The sequence below is a fragment of the Lissotriton vulgaris genome, chromosome 3_1 (assembly GCF_964263255.1).
Source record: "Lissotriton vulgaris chromosome 3_1, aLisVul1.2, whole genome shotgun sequence".
Taxonomy (NCBI): domain Eukaryota; kingdom Metazoa; phylum Chordata; class Amphibia; order Caudata; family Salamandridae; genus Lissotriton; species Lissotriton vulgaris.
The window spans coordinates 1798674106-1798693163 of NC_141689.1; the positions used below are offsets into that span (position 1 = coordinate 1798674106).

General features: G+C 41.5%; 1 protein-coding gene across 3 annotated transcripts in view; it reads left to right on the forward strand.

Moving 5' to 3' along the window:
- INPP4B (inositol polyphosphate-4-phosphatase type II B) overlaps positions 1 to 19058 on the forward strand; it is a 2612828-nt gene that overhangs the window by 1959659 nt on the left and 634111 nt on the right. The gene's annotated exons all lie outside the window — the stretch shown is intronic.

The window sequence follows — 19058 nt, forward strand, 5'->3', positions numbered from 1 at the left end:
AACGTCAACTATTATTACAGATATTTATCTGTTTGTGCAGGTAATTACAAGAATGTTTCTGCTTAGAGCCCAAGTATACAGTACATCCATACATGTACATACGATTACCGCGTTACCCTTTTCGCAAGAAACATAGAAACCAGCCACAACCATTTACATTTTTTCCTTATCTATCCTTTCAGCTTCCCGGTCTGGTAATCCAGCCACCGCTCCATTCATCTTAAATTCAAGTCCACGCATGCAGTGAAACGTCAACTATTATTACAGATATTTATCTGTTTGTGCAGGTAATTACAAGAATGTTTCACCTTCTGACATGTTCTATTCATTTTAGACTCTATTCATTGAATCTGATGTATCGCCCATATTTTTCTAAACTTTTTTTCAGAATTGCCATATATATGCGGGCAAATTCATTGCTGACCTGTTGCATCTACACATCAATCTTTATGCACATCCGCACCCGCATACTCTCTAAAAGGTAAACACCAGATTTGGACCATTGCGAGTGCATATGTAATTAAATGCCTCTTATGACTACTATTCTGGTCTATACCCACCTTTTGACAGACATCCTTTCATCTTTTAGAGATCTTTTGCTGATATTATCCAAGTCCGTTAGCGTCTATTGGCCTGATCCATATATTCTTCATCAAGTATCAGTATCCATTCCAACTATACAGGTACTATAGATCATATCCTCTAGGTGGTATCTTAGGCATACGTTGAATGAATTTAGATACAGCTACCCTTACTATGCTTTGTAGTTCCATATGTTGATATGCAAATACAACTTCATTTGCGGTTCCCTTGTACTCGCGTACTATGGCACCATTATCTGCTGTTAATTTGTTGACAACTCTGCCACAATATTTGTTTAGCAGTGCTATTTTACATATATAGATATTTTCTATATTTATCAGACAATTTCTTCTCTCTATCTATTTTATAGGGACTCTATTACAGTATCTTTTACCTGAGAACGACACCTCTCGGTTGATCCTTGACTAGTAAGTCATGAATTTATGGATGTTGTATTAATATATTGGTCATGTGATACTATTAGGATGTTTATTTGTTCTGTAATCAGACCAACATAACTGTCTTGGAGCTATGTCGATATACATGTTAGATAATACCAGTACGACATGTAACAGGAAAGAATTCTTTACTCTATCAAAATGTAGTCACCCTACATTGAGATTACAGCATGCAGATACATCAAAGTGCCAACATGTTATCAAAAAAAGAGATCTCACTGAAATGTCTCCTGTATCTCTAGATATTCCAGCAATATGAGATAATGTGTTATATATAGATGTCATGTCTAATACAAGTTTTAATACTTTTAGTATCCAGTTGAATGAGTACGACACAATCTGTTTTTCATTATAGGTCTATTCACATGACTATCCAGAAACAAGTTGTTCTGATTGGACCGTTTTTTGTTTAGGCTAAGGGCCACATATATATTAACTATTGACGGCAGTTGATATAGATGTGACCAACAATAAATTTCCTTGAGTATGTACCTATGTTTAACGCCCATCTCCGTAGAGCCATGTTGGTAACAAATGTTTTTATATGTAATTACAGATTGTAACTTGCAGCTCCTGAAGAAGGCGGCCTCGCCGAAACGCGCGTCGAGTAATTTTGTGTTCATTAGTTTTATTTTAGGCACTATTTAATTTAAGCTGGTGTCCTTTTTAATCATATTGAGTATATACTGTATTTTACTGTAACTGTGTCATATAAAGTGAATTTTCTGTTCTTTATATGATTTTTAACTTGTCGATTAAAACTTTGATCTCTTTCTACTAAGGTTTATTGTATTGTTTGACCCTTTCCCTAGCTCTTATTGGTCCAATCACCTGTTTTCTGGTTATAGACTGCCTAGGAAGTTTCTGTACACATACCTGAATTACCCTGCCCTAGGAGTTCTTTGTGATCACTGCCCAGGGGGTCCTTGTTCTCTGCATCTGCTCGTGTGAGGCCAGAGATGACTTTACAGAAAATCGCACTTGAACGGTTATGCCAATATAGGGAATAAATGGATTTATAGCCGAATAGGGGCATAAGGTCACAGTATCGATCAGGAACCTAGATAAGCACATGACACTGATTCCCCTTGTTTTCCTTCTAATGTGCTGTTGTTTTCAATATATTGCTGGATTTTGCTGTACTTCTGTGTCCTGGTGGTTTGTTGTTTGATGATGACCGGTTGCTGCTTGGGTATTCTCACTCTTTAGTATGAAGGGTACGAGGACAGGAGGGACCTGGGGGTAATGTCCTATTACTTACCGGTAATCTTCATTACTGAGGGTCCCGTTGTCCTCGTCCCCTTCATACCATCCCTCCCTCCCTCCCAGGCTTTCCGGCCCTCATCTTGGGCTTGGTGGTTCAGGAGGCATGCTGGGCACTGTACCCTTATGTACTCCCTATAGGGAGAGGGAGGGGCGTACCAGCATTCCTGCTTTCTTTTTAGGTCGAGCAGACGTAAAAAGCAGGCGAAGCCTGCTGTCTGAGAAGACATCTTTTGCTGGCGTGTCTGGAGGAATGTGAGACAGCGATCAGGCACGAGCCTCGCTGTCTCAGATTCCTCCTCGAGGGCGCGCACGGCACCACACACGCATGCGCATACACAGAGACACACAAGCGCCCATGCATGCACCCATACATACAGAGAACGCACCCCGCCGTCGCATACACACACGAGCGCACACACACTGCATACACACACTGCATCCACACACGCTCCCCCCCTTCACGGCGCTGTGCCCATCTCCTGCCTCGCAAGCACCACACACGCATGCGCATTCACAGAGACACACAAGCGCCCATGCATGCACCCATACATACAGAGAACACATCCCCGCCGTCGCATACACACACACACACACACACTGCATACACACACGCATACACAGAGGCACACACACAAGCACGCACGCACCCATACATACAGAGAACACACCCCCGCCGTCGCATACACACACACACACAGCACACACACAAGCGCACCAAGACCCCCGCCGCCCCACCAGACCCGCCCCACTCACCAGGTTCTTCGTTCGTGTCCCTCGGCAGCCATCCAGTCATTCTGGGCAACAGGCGGGTGCCACGCTGAGACGCAGTCATGCAAATCTTCCGGCGGGCACGGGAGCGCGGGGTAGACTCCCGTCTGCTTCCTGTATTTCTCTGGCCCCTCCCCCGTCCCAACAAAGGTTGCCTGGCTTCCTGTTGAAGCCGGGCTGCGGCGTTTCATTATTTTTCTTCTTCTCAATGGCAAAAATATTAATCTGAAAGCATGGCAACACAAAGGAAGTTTAAAAGCCTAATTTTGAGGGTTCGCGTTTTACAAGACATGCCTTTTTCCCATGGGTGAAAAGATTATTTTAAACAAAAACAAGAAGCACATTTTGGATTCAACCTGTAGATGGTATGATATGCACAGCGTATGAATCTAGATGACATACATGCTGCAAAAACAAGGTGACTTAAGAAAGCCATAGTGGCTGCCTTATTGTGCACAGAATGTGCTTTAGGAAACAGAAACTGTGCACGTGACGTCTCTTTTGCTTCACAAGAAGGAAGTGGTTGCTCTCTGTCTCAATTCACAGCTACCACCCAGACAAGATTTTGTGATGTCACGAGCAGTTGCACAACTTGGGCACGCACGCATTGAGACTTTTCCCCGTAACAGGGGAAGCCGGTACCAGGTTCGAGTCTCCCCAGCCCCCTAACCATCTTGTGTTTCTGGGCAGTGGGCAAATCATTTAATCTTGCCATGCCAAGATGCAACTTGTTCTGTAGTGCAGCCTGGCTTGTATTCAAACATTGACTACTGGGACACCCTTATCGGATACAGTGAACTGTAGAATGACTTAGCACTTGTAAATAAACATGTTTGGTATTTCACTGGCATAGTTAATATTCGTTCGGCATCCTGCTCCTCGTTTGAGCTTGGCATGTCTGTGCCTTTTTTTTGGAGGGGCTGGGGATTTGTAGGGGAGAGCACGTCAAGACTTCTTGGACCCAGTTCACCAATTTCAAAGTAAGCAACTCGAATTGCTTCATTCTGTCTCCCAAATAATTATTATTTATTGCATACCACCGCAAGTTTAGTAAGTACTGCAGCAATGAAAATACAGTATTCAAAATTTTTCATATCGCCATGTTTCTGCCCGTTTTTTTAGAGGGGGCTGGCACAGGGAGAGCATGCCAAGACTTAAACCCATTTCCTCTGTTCCAAAGTCAACACACGCGAAAACTTCTACCAGGTTCCCCTGTTTCAAATAAGGCAGCTCTGGATGTTATGTTACATCATATTTCCCAAACAATCTGCATTAATTGCATCCAAACGCTTCAACTTAAAAAATAAATCCAATGTTTAACAATTGACTGATTCAATTCCAATATTAAAATATTTATAAGTTTGATATTGGCATGCTTCTGCCTTTTTGGAAGGATTGTAGAACAGTGAAGGTTTTGGATCCAACGTCTGCCCAGCCCGGATCTCAACAACAGGGAAAACAGAACAGGGTGGCTGGACAGGAAAATTGACAAAACAAATTTCTGCCACGTAGTCAATATATACCACGTGACCACCGGGTAAGAATCCCAAAGCAAATTTATTTTCTTTTTTTGACTCAAGTTATTAAGGATTCAAAGACACAAACACAAACAAAACAACTGTTACGACAGTGAATTCATGATAACAATATCTACAAATATACAAATTTTACAAATGTACAACACTTACAAAGATGAATCAAGCGAAACAAGTGAGCAAGACACACCAAAACAATACAAAATTCAGTGAACAACAGAGATTGTAATTATATACAGTGCAAAAACTTTAGAGTGTAAAGCAAATATGTGACCAGTCCATCGGACTATGAAACCATGGGACAGGCGGAGGAGATGGAATGAAATGCCTGCCTGTCAACCAAGCCTGTGGTTAATTGTTTATAGCGGGTTGCACAACTAGGATCCAAAGTAATCGGTAGAATTCTATCCTAGGGGCACCCTTGGTGTTTGCCACAGGGTGGAAGTGTCGACGCGTTTCGAACCAGCGTTATTACAGGTTCTCTTCAGGACAGGGACTGGGGACCGTGATTCTGCACAATGGCATAGAAATAGCCGTGGTGTCGGTTAAACTCAACCGGACAAGATTTCTGTACTTCACCCAGGGGTTAGGCTGGAGATGTAGTGCCCGCGAGGCGGTGCACGATCGAAGTTGGAGACGGCTCACATGTTGAAGCGTCTATGTTTTGAAACTGAAGTCACAACAGACAGAGGGAGTCTAATCCACGCCAGCAAGCGGTTAGTTGCTTGTGCTGGGACTCTAGAAGGAGGAATAAATCCAGCGTTTCGAGAGGCAGCGCAGTCAGTAAGTGACTTACTGACTGCGCTGTACATATTTGTTTGACTGTACATCTGAAGCTGGAGATGGCATCTGTAGCATCGGTAAAAACATGAAATCTGACATTTTGACTGTTTTTCTTCTTGCCCTCCTCAGTATCAAAAGTGAAATAATATTAATCTTTTAGCTCTGCTTCGTCTCTTGGTAACAGCATGTAGGGGCTCTTGATAGGACGTAAAGATCTGATTATTGTCTCCAGTTAATCAAGGAAAGTGTTTAAATCATATTTATTTAGGAGAGCCAACAAAATCGAAAGAACGTTAATGACAATAGAGCTATTTTCTCTAAATGCTGTATTTTGAGTATTACTGATTACAGAAAAGGGTGTTATTTAAGAGCAGCATAAGTGACCCAGGCCTAGAGGAAAGTTATACCGGTTTGAGTTCATCCACAAAAATGCGTCACTAAAGCAATTCGGAATAAAATGACAGAAGTGCACGGCGTTCACTAATCAAGTGCCCCCAGCTAAAGTATTCCAGGTCATAAATGTGACACATTTTTGCTTTAACTATTAAGGCTGTTGATAGAGTATCATTACGATAGAGTATCATTGCTCCAGAGAGGCAAGATGGCGGCCGCTGCTGAGCGAGATAAGCGCCGAGCGCCGAACGCCGAGTGCTCTGGGCTCAGCGCGGTTCTTTCATAGCTATAATTCACCGTGTTCTAACCTGCCGGAGAACAGACTGCTACAGTTCGGCTAGGACGTCAGTAATTCGTGGTCTGTACCGTGTGAGAGCGGATAGCATACTCCTGGACTTATGTGACTCAAAACACGCACCCTCCCGGTAAGAATGGCCCCGAAGGGAAGGGGTAATGCAAGAAACAAAGGGGGTGCGTCGGCTGATACACCCACTGGAGGGGGGGCCGAGCATAGTGCTAACATAGACAGTGCTGATAATGTGCCTAAAACTAAAGGAAACACAACAAAAAGTGTAATGAAAAGTAACGCCGCAGGGACGGCTACTACTAAATCTGCCTCAGCTAGGGCTGATGTTGGTGTGGAGAGCATGGTCTCTGAAAATATCTGCATTCAGACTCAGACTGGATCGACAGCAGCATATTAACAAGGAGCCCCCCAGCGTCAGAACCTGAGTCCGAGTCAGTGCCAGGGTCTGGAGACTCCTATAAAGCAAAAGACTGTACCAGCAATCTTTGATAAGAAGCGAGTAGCAAAAGCTAAGATGATTCCTGAGTCAGATTTGGCGCTTGTAGGCGAAAATGCGTGGGAAGTCACTGGGGGCCCCCCTAGTGCGCCACATTTGAGCTCTGCCACTGTTACTGCTACTCCTGGAGGGCCCTCGGATAGCAGTCATGATAGAAATGAAAACCTGGCAGTAAGGGGAGAGAATGCAGTGCCAATAATAGTAACAGCAATGGTGTCAGCCGTGGAGGATGGCAACTTACAGCAAAGACTCAACAGTGACCCCTCCCTGCAGGGTATGGATAAGGGTACAGAATCTGAGTACGCTGGGTCAGACGGCAAATTTTATTCAATGTCAGATTTAACGACTGTGTCTGATAAGGAACAAGACTTGGATAGCTCTAGTAATCTAGGTGAATGGGGGGACCTCCCAGATGATAATGATCTGGATGAGTATGATCAATCTTTGTCTCATGATACCATAAGGAAAATCGGGGAGACTTGCGAAGTCTTGCAGCACGACCGGGAGCCTCCCTTAGCCCAGCTCAACCTAGATGAGGATTTTGAAGAGGATTCAATCACTCTTTGTTTGATTTATAAAACTATCATGGCTCATTGTAGTGAAACAAAAGCTGAGGGGTTACGCACACAAGGAGCCGTAAGGAAACTCCAGAACACTTGGTGAAGACTTGCGCGAAGTAACCACTCGGGTGGTCGAAGTAGAAGAAAGAGTGTCCTCGGCGGAGGACTCTCTAGTGAAGCAACAAACAGCTATAGAAACTTTGGAGAAATCTAAGTCAGACTTTGACTGGAAGCTTACGGACTTAGAGAATCGTGCGCGTCGTAATAATCTACACGAACTAGGTATAGCTGAAACAAGAGAAGGGTCAGATCCGCGTAAATTCATCGTTCAGATGTTCAAAGAAGCCTTCCCAGAATTGAGTGCATGGAATTGGGAAATGGAAGTGATACGAGCACACAGGTTCCCCTTTGTGATGTGCCAACATGGGAAAGAACAGCAAGTTGATCAGAATTCATATCCCAGGGCAATATTAATCTGTTTGAACAACTATTTACTACGCGAAGCACTCTATGACTTAGCACGTCCAGGAAAAAAACGGAGTGGTATGGGGTGCGAGTTTTTTTTCCGCCCTGATTTTTGTCCTGTAACTGTGAACGAACAATGGCAATTGCGGAAATTGATTGCTCCTTTACAAGTGAAGGGAGCTCAGGTCTTCTTGCTCAACCCTTCTAAATTAAAGGTCATCCACAAAGGTCAAACAAGGTATTTTACTTCTGCCAAGACTGCACAGGACTATTTAATGGACTTGGAGAAGAGCGCCAAAAAATAACAGTATAGTACATGATGTAGTCGCAGCGGGCACACTGCCCAATGGGAGGCGGCCCTCTGTTTTGCTTTATTCTTCAGGGAGGGTTCAATCACCATGTGGTTCTTTGTAGTTTTTTCTTTGGATTGTCTTCCCGCTTTCCCATGAAGTGTGCGTAAGGTTTTTTTTATCTCTGAGATATAGATGGATACTCTGTCTCTTTTTTTCCTTCTTTTGGCAATGATGAAATTGTGCAATTATGAAAAGGTGTAAACAGAACAATATATGAGGGTAAATGTAATGGTTATTTTGCAAATCACACTAAATATGACGTTGTCTGAAATGATGTGAATCTATTGTTCAAAGTATCATTTGGATAAAGACAGGGTAATAGATTCTATGTTACTTTTCCCTGTTTGTACAGGGTTTGATGAGATATTAATAGCCAAGACAAGGGAAAGGGGGACACATGAGGGTGGTGGGGAGAGTCAATAGGGGTGGGGGGTCGGTCAAAGCACCTCGACATCGCTGAGGACATGGTCCTTAAGCCTCATATAGGGTGGGAGGGTAGGAGGAAGGGGGGTCAGGGGGGGAAGGGGACTCTGGGGTGGAGGTGGGGGTTGTGGCTGGGAGGGGAGGGGGAAAACATAAAATAATACATGAATACTGGTCGGAAATGAGTCACTTTGGTAAAAATATTGTTACCCTTCAGTTAATAAATGGAGCTAATTTAGTGAGATTTGATATAGTTAAATGGCTGGTAGGGGTATTAGGATAGGTACATTGAATGTTAGGGGGCTGAACACAATAGATAAAAGACGCCGAGTTGCACAGGAATTACGTGCCCTTTATTGTGATATAATTTGTCTCCAAGAGACTCATATTGTATGGTCAAAACGCCGATTGCTTGAAGAGTTGGGATTTAATCTTATTACTTGTACTAAGTACTCCGGTTCGTCGAGAGGGGTGGCAATCTTGGGAAAGAAGCATATAGGCAAAACTGGTAAAATTCTAGTTGATGATTTAGGAAGATGGGCAATTGCAGAATGTGTTGTAGGTCTGGTAACTTTTAAGGTTTGTGCTGTTTATGGAGCAAATCTTGACGAAGCATCAACTTTGGAGTTTTTAAATGTTGAGTTAGCTACTTGGCCTTCACCGTTGATTCTGTGTGGAGACTTAAATATAAATTTAGCCACGAACATTCTATGTAATAAAGACAAAAGATACAGTGGTCGGAAGCCACGGGTGTTCAAGGCATTGCAGGCATTAATGATGGTACATGGGTTGGTGGATGCATGGGCCTTCTTAAGGGGGATGGCTCTGGGGTACACGTTCTTCTCCTTCCCCCATCGTAAGTTAGTTCGACTTGATTATTTTTTTATTCCTCAGTCATTGTTGAAATCAGCTGTCATCCAAGTCTATTCTAGATTCACGTCCGATCATGGACCGTGGTTCTTTCTATAGCGGATATAGTAACCTCTATAAGACCAAGGGCATATTCTTTTGATTGCAAGTTATTATTAGAACAGCAATTCACTGAATTCATGAAACAGTGGATTGTAACATTTTTTAATATTAATCGGGGGACCAGTAGTGTGGGCAATGTCTGGGATTGTTTTAAAGCTGCATTTAGGGGGGAGGCCCTGAGCTTTGATTTATATAATCAAAAACAACAGGCGATAAAACTTCAAGAGCTTTATCAAGAATTAACAAAGGCTGAGGAACTATTAGCGCAGGGTATACGGTCGGGGCGGATATAACGGATCAGATGACGGTAGTGGCTAGACTTAAAGCAAGGCTAAATCTTAAATGGTCGCAGGAAAGCGCAAACAATTTTTTTATCAAACAACAAATCCAGTATGAGTACGGGGAGGCAAGTGGTAGATGTCTTGCCCAGAAACTAAGGTTAAGGGAAGCAGCACAGCGGACAGATAGTATAGTAGATTTAAGAGGGAATTTAGTAGATAATGAAACTGGAATATTAGGGGCGTTTAGGCAATTTTATTAATCATTCTATCAAGGAGATGAGTATGACATGGATAGGGTTGCCACTCTCATCGGGCAATACTGTATAGCAGATCTACCTGAAGATGAAAAAGAAAGTCTAGAGGCACCTATTTCGTCAGAAGAACTAGAATTAGCAGTTAATGGGTTAGCCAGGGGCAAGGCGGCAGGTCCAGATAAGTAACCCTTGGAAATTAATAAGACTTTTTTTTCTGCTTTAAAAACAGATCTCCTTGCGACGATGAGAAATGCCCAGAAAGGGGCGCCTCCAGGGAGCTGGAGTGAGGCATGTATTGTGGTCTTCCACAAAAAAGGAAAACCTGCGAACCTTGCTGGGTCCTATCGCCCTATTTCGCTTTTGAACGCGGATGGGAATTTTTTTTCGAAGATCCTCGCGAATAGGCTGTCTGGTGTGATCCCTAATTTAGTTTCCACCATACAGCATGGGTTTATCCCGCACCGAGGAACGGCGGATCATGTTCGCTGGGTGATTACTTTATTTGATTTTGTCAACGTTACCCAGAAGCCATTATGTTTAATTTTATTAGATGCCGAAAAGGCTTTTGACCGGGTCTCATGGTGCTTTTTATGGGACGTAATGAGGCAAAGGGGGTTTGGCCCCGAGTTCATAACATCACTTCAGACACTTTATTTTCAACTCGTGTCCGATCTGGTGCAAATACAGAGGGGTACCAGACAAGGCTGCCCCTGCTCTACTCCTTTATTTTCATTGTATATCGAGCCCTTTTTAAGAATGTTGGAAGCTTGCTCAAGGATTTCTCCGGTGGCTATGCAAAATTATCAATTTAAGGTCCTAGCTTATGCGGACGTCATGGCAATTGTTACGCCATGCCCTGCAGCTGCAATGGAGGAGATCGAATGTATAGCCGTGAACTTCGGTGCAGTTGCTGGCTATAAATTGAATGCTTCCAAAACCCAGTTTTTATGTGCCAACCTGCCAAAGTACTCTGATCCGCGCGTTTGTAAAGAAGTTACTTATCTGGGGATTAAGTTAAGGGTCTCTTCAATGGCCCTGCTCAAGGCTAACTGGGAGGATCTAACATCAGGGGTGCGGAAACAGTTGGATCAGGCGGAATGTCTACATCTTTCGCTAGTTGGGCGCTGTAGTCTATTAAAAATGATGATATTGCCACAAATATTATATTTTTTCAGGCGTGTCCCTTTAGAAATTTCCACAGTAAGCTTAACACAGTTCCAGACTCTCTGTATGCGTTTTATGTGGGCTGGTGGTAAGGCCCGCTGTGCCGGGCGCTATATGATCTTACTAAGAAATTTAGGAGGCTGGTCGGTAACAGATTTTACTCTTTATTATTATGCCTGCATGCTTCAAGGCATGAATGTCCTGCTAACAGGGATAGGTCCTCCGAAATTGGCAGAGTGCCCATCAATTTATCAGATGCTACTGGGCGTGAAGGCTAAATATTTTCTGTTGTTGCACCAGGAATGGAGTTATTATAAACGTACACGTTTTAAGGTTCTGTTGGCTGCTTATAAGATTTGGAGAACACTAAGGAGAATGCTTGGTATAGAGAAAATTTCTTGGTATACACCATTGACATCTCCTATATTCCTGCCAATTGACCTATGGGATCGGGTGGTGCATGTATGGTGGCAAAAAGGGTTAAGGCTGTGGGGGGATTTTTATAGCGATGGCTGTTTAAAATCCTCGAGCAACTCAGTGAGCAATACCAGCTTCCCAGGGAGAATTTTGCGAAGTACTTGCAAATCAGGAATTTTCTGTCTCAGAAAGCAACAAATCTTCAAGCTAACCCCTTGATAGAAGACAATATAAAAGCTGCAAAAATAGGAGTGTTATATGGCCATATGTTGGGTACTAAGGTGAATGATTTAGAGCAACAAAATTCTAAATGGGGGAATAAACTAGGGAGGCGGGATATACGGATAGAAATTTCTCTGGAGATGGCCATGAATCTATTCCTTTCGGCAAAATTATCTGCACAGCATTATAAATCCATCTTTAATTTATATTATACACCCGACAAGATCTCCAAATGGCTGGGAGATATTATGGGGAAATGTTTTCGGTGTGGATACCCATCTGCGGATGACCTTCATATTTTTTTTGGGTGCCTGCGGTTAACATCTTTATTATCACAGATGGGGAATTATTTATCGGCCATTCTGGGTATGCCAGTACAATTAAGTGCTACACAGATACTGTTAGGTGTAGAAATGGGGCCGGCAGTGCCAGACCTATTACAACAACATACAAAGTTAATATTCTTAGTTACAGCTGTATATCGGTTTGTAATACCTTCTTGGTGGCTACAGCAGGAACCGCCTTCTTTTGAATTATGGAGGGCACGCTTTTTTGCAGTACATAATATGGAGTATGGTCTATATGCCCTCAAGGGGCATAGAAAAAAGAAGCTTGGTCAACAAATTTGGGGCAATGTCACTAATCATCTAGAGTCTGTCATTTGATGGTTTGTTTTCATTATTTGTTTTTTCCCTACAGTTTTATTGATATCTGTTGAATCTTCGACTATTTTATTGTATGGTTAATGGCATCTATACGTATGTACTGTTATTCATTTTTTGTGTTTCATTTATCTTGCTTCAGGACTATTTATGCTATGATTTTTAACAGTGTATATGTATTGTGTAAATCATGACTCTTTAACGACTAATTCATGTATTTTGCAAAAATTAAAAAAAAATTAAAAAAACAGCTATTAAGGCTGTTTTGTAGCTAAAATATTTTACCTTACAATTCTGTTCTCCTTACATGCCCTACTCACACTTATTACACCATTTTCACCTGGATTTTTCATTGTTAACATGGGTGCTTGTTTGTGAATACGAACTGACATACATTAGGAGGATGCTTACAAAATGTATGCAAGATTTCCCTGACCACTCTGCTGGCACACCTTTGGGAACACTCAAAAATATACCTGAGGCTAATATTTTAAGTGTGTAAGTTATACACACATATAAACTCAGTGTATCTTATGCACTTCTATTTCTTAAATGTGTGCAGGTGCACTTCAGCAAATCAGGTTTAGCTTACGTGTATGTTTAAGATGCATGTTGTTTTCTGCCGTACACCACATGCATGCCTTGAAACATCTTTCATAGATCAGTCCCTTCAGATTTAATGATTGAAGTAGTGTTCAGCGCCCGGGACACTATCATGAATTAATCATCCAGTAATCAAAAGAGGTTAGCTCTGCACTTCAATGTACATGTAATAGATCAGTACTCTGAGCAGGCCTGTATGTATACACTAGTTACAGTTTCCTCAGTATTTACTATAACTTTAGGATGCATGAAATTGCAAAGTGGTTTACATGGAAGTCTTCTACACTCATACTCTCAAAGCCAGACATAAGCCCCCTTATATACACTTACAGGGGGCACAGTGCTCAATGACAAACAATCTACTCATTTATTTTACTAGTGTAAACATGTTTTATGTTTTTCTTCCCCTGGACAGCAAGTTTACACAATGCTGCTATCAAAGCTTTTAATTAATACATTAAAAGGATTGAGACGCAGACAGGGGACATGTGATCTGAGACCATCGCCATTGTGCAAAAAAAAAAAAACAATCTTGACAGGACAACATTCAAAGTCAATCTAACATAATATCTTCTCAAATTACTTACATATTAAGTCAATAGACAAAATAGTGCAGTCTGCTCAGTTAGAAAAGCAAAATAAATCTGGCACACGCCCCCCCCCCCCCCCCCCCCAAAACGGGTGCATTTTATACGTTTCTGGCAGTAAAAGCTACACTGTGAGATCTTACATAATAGGTCTGTACTAATAAAGTTACATACATATAAACCATTAGCTTTTCAAGAAATTATGATATATCAAACATTTAGGAAGCCTACTTTCATGCATAATTATACTACGGCATGCATAGGAAATGTAGGGAATAACATGACATTTGCGCAAGTAAAAGCAATAGACAGTACAGACTGAGGTGAGGAACCTTGAATTTGTTACAAATGCAGAAAGATTCTGCACATAGCTTCTTGAGGAGCACAAATTATTGCATTTCAGCTCGACAAGTAAACACCACAGTGAAATTAATTCTACTTTGTTTTGTTGAATTGTAAATACACAGAAGAGAAACATGCATGTAGGAAACTCGTTCATTTAATTTATAGGTACATTTGTTTCTGTCACTGTAAAATAATTGTCAAGGCAGGCTGATTAGGCCTAGTCAAGCCAACTGAAGCATGGCTATGCTAACTAAAACACATTTAAATTAAGCATTATTTTCGTTTAAATAAAAATATGTTCATACTGCCTTGTGTGTTTCTCTATTTTATTTTTTAAGACCCTAGGTGCCCCATCAAATGGCTATACCCTGATCATGACTTAAAAAAAAAACCTATAAGGGTCAACACATCAATAGTCTGACAATCAGACTAGGTCCCCTCTCGAATTCTTAGAGACTGCATTTTCTATTACACTATGGGCCCAGAACTGCTATCCTGACCTAAGTCGTCTGTCTTATACTTTTACACACCAGCATTTATCACCGCTGTTCACCAAAAACGTAATACTTCATTATTTGGAATGTTCTTAAGTGCTGTCTTGAAAAAAATATTGTCTATTGGGTATCTTTGCTTATTAGCATTTATTGCATTGGTAAGTGAATTCGCGAAAATGCTTTTAAAAGTGTAGTAAAGTGAGTCATTAGTGAACCATTCTTTTCTTTGTACACACCTTGACCCGGGTTGCTTCGCAGCAATATGAGTTACCCTTGATCTTGTTACTAATGTGCCACATTAAATCAGCAATCGACACAAGGGCATGCAACAAAGACATCGTGTTATAGGGAGATGAAAATGCAAGCTAGAAACTCTTCCAAGAAATACATTTTTAGCTGTTTATGTGACAGGACCTCTTTGATTTAATACATTATCTGGCAGATGTATCATGCGTTTTTTTTGTCGCAAACGCAGCGATTCGGAAAATAGCAGCGTTTGCGACAAAAAAACGGGTTTTGGAATGTATCAAGCAAAAAGCCTCGCAATATTAAGGAATCGCAAATTTAGCGATTCCTTAATATTGCAAGGCTGTTAAGGAATCGCAAATTGCGATAACTCATTTGAAATGTATTAAGCATTTCAGTGTTGCGATTTTTGACTAAGAATTCGCAAATTACCATCAACTTGTAGTTGGTGGTAACTTGCGAATTCTTTTCAAAAAGCACTTTTTTTAAATTCTAAAGGTGCCATATGACGCTCATACATGCCCTTAGGGCATGTATGTGCGCCATATGCGTACACATATCAAATTCAGCGGTTCAGCAGGGTGTCCTTTAGACACCCTTGCACCCTTGAAATTATTCTCAATTTGCGATTAGCTAATTGCTAATCGCAAATTGAGTATAATTTTACATTCATTCCTATGGGCCTCCTGGCCCATAGAAATGAATGGGAAATTATTCCTTAATTGCGATTCCTTAGCAATTAAGGAATTCTAAGGAATCGCTAATAAATAGCGAAATTCTACATACATACCATTTTGCAATTCTCAAATAGCGATTCCTTAACAATCGCTATTTGAGAAGTGCAAAATGGTATCTTGATACATCTGCCCCTATGTATTTTACAGCCTCACCAGAGGGTGCATGCACAAGGAGGTGTCTTTTTATTACTTCAGAAGGCAAAGCTTAGTAGGAAACATACATTTGTCAGTGTTATGTTGTGGCCAGGCGTAAGTGTCAAAAGTGTTATGTTATCAGACATTTGTATAGAGCTGTATTGTCAGTAGTAAGGTTCCACCGTACTGACTGGTCAAAGGGGAGTGGTGCTCGATGCTACCACTTTTACAACCAGGCACACACAAATGTTTCTTTTTACTGCTATGTCTCTTCTGCCAGTTATCTTTCGTACTGTAGCTTTCTTTATCTTTTGATGAACTTCTTCTCCGTTTACTCAGATGCTTATTCCCACGTAACTCTTGATTAAACATTCCATTCTTTAACATTAAAGTGGTGCATTAATTCTAAGAAGCCCTAGTTTCACTTTCATTACGTGGGAATCAATGTAACCAGCTCTTCCTTTATCAATGTTAAACAAATTAAAGTAACAGAAAAAGATGGCATGCTAAATATAATCTTTTTGGAGAAACTATACAGCTGGTCACACATTAATAGGTGTTCCGTAATAAGTGAATGGCATAACACAGACCGCATAAAACTGTTCTGCGGTCCAGTATAAAGAGACCCATAATTTCTGTAATTGAGCCTAGTGAAGTTATATTAAACCACAGTGTCCAGCACTTTAGTGGCCAACTGAGCACCGAGGTCTGGACATAAAATTCCAAGGGCCGGGTGTAAAAATAGAGAGTACCGCAAGGGAAGGAACAAAGGAAGAAAGGAAAAAAAGTAAGGGGACAGATGTTAGGAGGAAAATAACGATATAGGCACAATTCAAGCTGCTCTCAGAAATAAAGAAGTTTCAAGTACCTCGCACTTGTGGCGTTCCCAATACATGACCAGGCACTACAACTGGTGGTAATGCAAATGAACCTGCAGATGCAAGGACAGTCGCGAGAACTGCCTGCCAGCATCCTAGACTACAAGGCATCAATGAGCCCTCCACCTCAGGCTCACTCAGCTGGCCCCAACAACAATGCTCAGGGAAGGGTGTGCAGGGCAGGCAATTCACAGGTGAGTGCAAACACATGCATAGCTCACAGTCAACAACAGGGAATTTTGTAAGCAGGAAAAAGTACCCCCCTGTGGAGAAATAGCTGCAAAACCTGCACAAAAGGCAGCAGAAGACACATGTGGAGTGAAGTACCCCATCAACACCATTGGCAAGTATTTTTGGCTGAAATACCGCGAGAATAAATGCAAGGTGGCCCTCTTAAACTCCTGCAGTCAGGAACACAGGGCAAGGGCCCAACACAGAACTCTAGCAAAAGGATGTTTCACATAGTGTTTCCCATCTTGACGTCAGGCATGGATTGATGTGCCCCAGGCACAGATAAAAAACTACCATGTTGTACCACATGGCAGACATTTTGAAGTCCGTCACTAATAGAATCAATCAGCCTACACTGAGAAAAAAGTAGGAGAAAAACATTGTGCAAGAGATGGACCAGAGGGCTCCAAACGGCAACAAAATAAAGAGAAAAAACAAGCAAAGGAGAATGAGACAGAAACGCGACACAAACACTCACCACAACTATGTCCACGGAGCTCAAATCAGCCAAGAATTAGTCATCATTCTTCAGGCCACCAACCCAATTCTTTGTAATCCCAGGCAACAGCGTAGGCCCCATTGGGCAAAATGTCTGAGCTGTTTTGATGACTTTTGGGGAGCAAGATGGAAAACACAAGTTACTGACCCTAAAAAACCTTGTAGGAGAGAATACTTGATGTGTCATCACAGACCACCGTACTCACAAACGGCCACTTAACAAAAGGTGAGAGATGCCTCAAATTCTACATTCCTGCTTATAAAAAATGGGGTCTATGAACACTATAACTTCAACCTTGCCCCAGGCAAATGATGAGTCAGTGAGTGGTTTTATAAGACACCTGTGCAATCTAGTCATACTCTATGAATTTGACATGTTCTCAGATAAAGATTCTATTTGTTTAAGGATTATCAAAAGGTGCCTATCACGATATCTTCAGTGCCACTTACTGAGAAAAAGCTTGGCGCTTGTTGACACAACTACACAACCAGGTGGAAACCGATGCAAAAAAAGAAATGTAAGCAGGAAATACAGATACATCTCGCTGCATGAAGTGGACAAGGAAGAGAACTAGTCATTGAAGATATTTCTGAGCAAGACACTGTATGAAAAACAACAGCAAACATGAAGCAGGAAATGGGAAAGTTACAAGTACATACAAGATTACCCACATGAATAGAAATGCCCTGAGAAGAGAAAGACCTATTAAAAATGTGTCAAGGAAAACCGCTATGAACAAATGTGCATAGGCACAAAGAAATAAGACTCGAGAACATAGAGAGACAGCAAACAACGTCATCACACATGCACAATACAAGAAAAGAGAGGCTGCTCATCAAAATTCAATACAAATTTACACTGGATGACATCACAAGAACCGCGTAGCAGCACGTCCTTTTCATACTTATGTGAGAGTGATGAATACTTGTTCATGGTAGCCGATGAACAATCTACCAACAAGACATATCCACAAGTAACCCTCAAAAGGGAACACATCCAAAAATGTTTATCATAGACTGTGGAGTGTCACTGAAGTACATTGCTGTCACAGAAGACAAACAAATGAAATCAAAGCTAAAGTTAGAAAAAGCAGATCTAAAGGTCTGTACATAGTGTTGTGTAGTTCTTAAAAGTACATTGAATCTGCACGTTTAGACAACTTAAACTAAGGGATTGGTGTCAAGACTGGTTCCGGACACCTCCAAAGGTTATGTTGGTCTTTCAACCAGATAGCAGTTGTTGATGGGCTTCAGTGTGGTCCACAAGGTAAATACTATACGACTGCACCCGGTGGTGAATACAAGATCAGTCCACTGACACAGTCAACCAAGTGGTAATGGAAGGCCACAGGAATACTGTAAATCTCTTAAGGTTGCCCTTTAATATGGCTACCAAGGAGCAATAGTGCTCTGAGAACTGATAGGCTTGCGAGTCTGGTCATACTTTGTAGAAAATCCAAGATCCTATTGCTTTCTGGATTCTAGGTGCTTACTGATGGATCCTTATTTTCTTAAGTAGGGTGTTCCATAGTTTTCAGATTTCTGTTAAGAAGCTGAAGGGGGTTTTGTTAAGAGGGATAATTAGGAGCTGCACCATTTTATTTTCTACTTTTATGGTTTTCTCCTTTGAGGGTAGAAGCTCCATATCTTGCCTAAACAGATATATCCAGGCATAAGTGATGTGAAACATTCAGCAGTATGCCAGTTGTTTGCACTTTGTGTGCAGACAGGAGAGGCAAAACGTTAGCAATGAAGAAAAACATGTAATGGCGAATAACAGTGAAGACAATAATCTATATTTGCACATTTTCCCAGTCTTATACATGCCCACTCCTTGCAGAGGGTAGGGCATTTGCTTGCACATCACCTAGAACCATTTTTCTCAGAACCATCAGATTGTCAATAAATAGATGTCCCTCATTAACTAACTCATTCGTATCTTT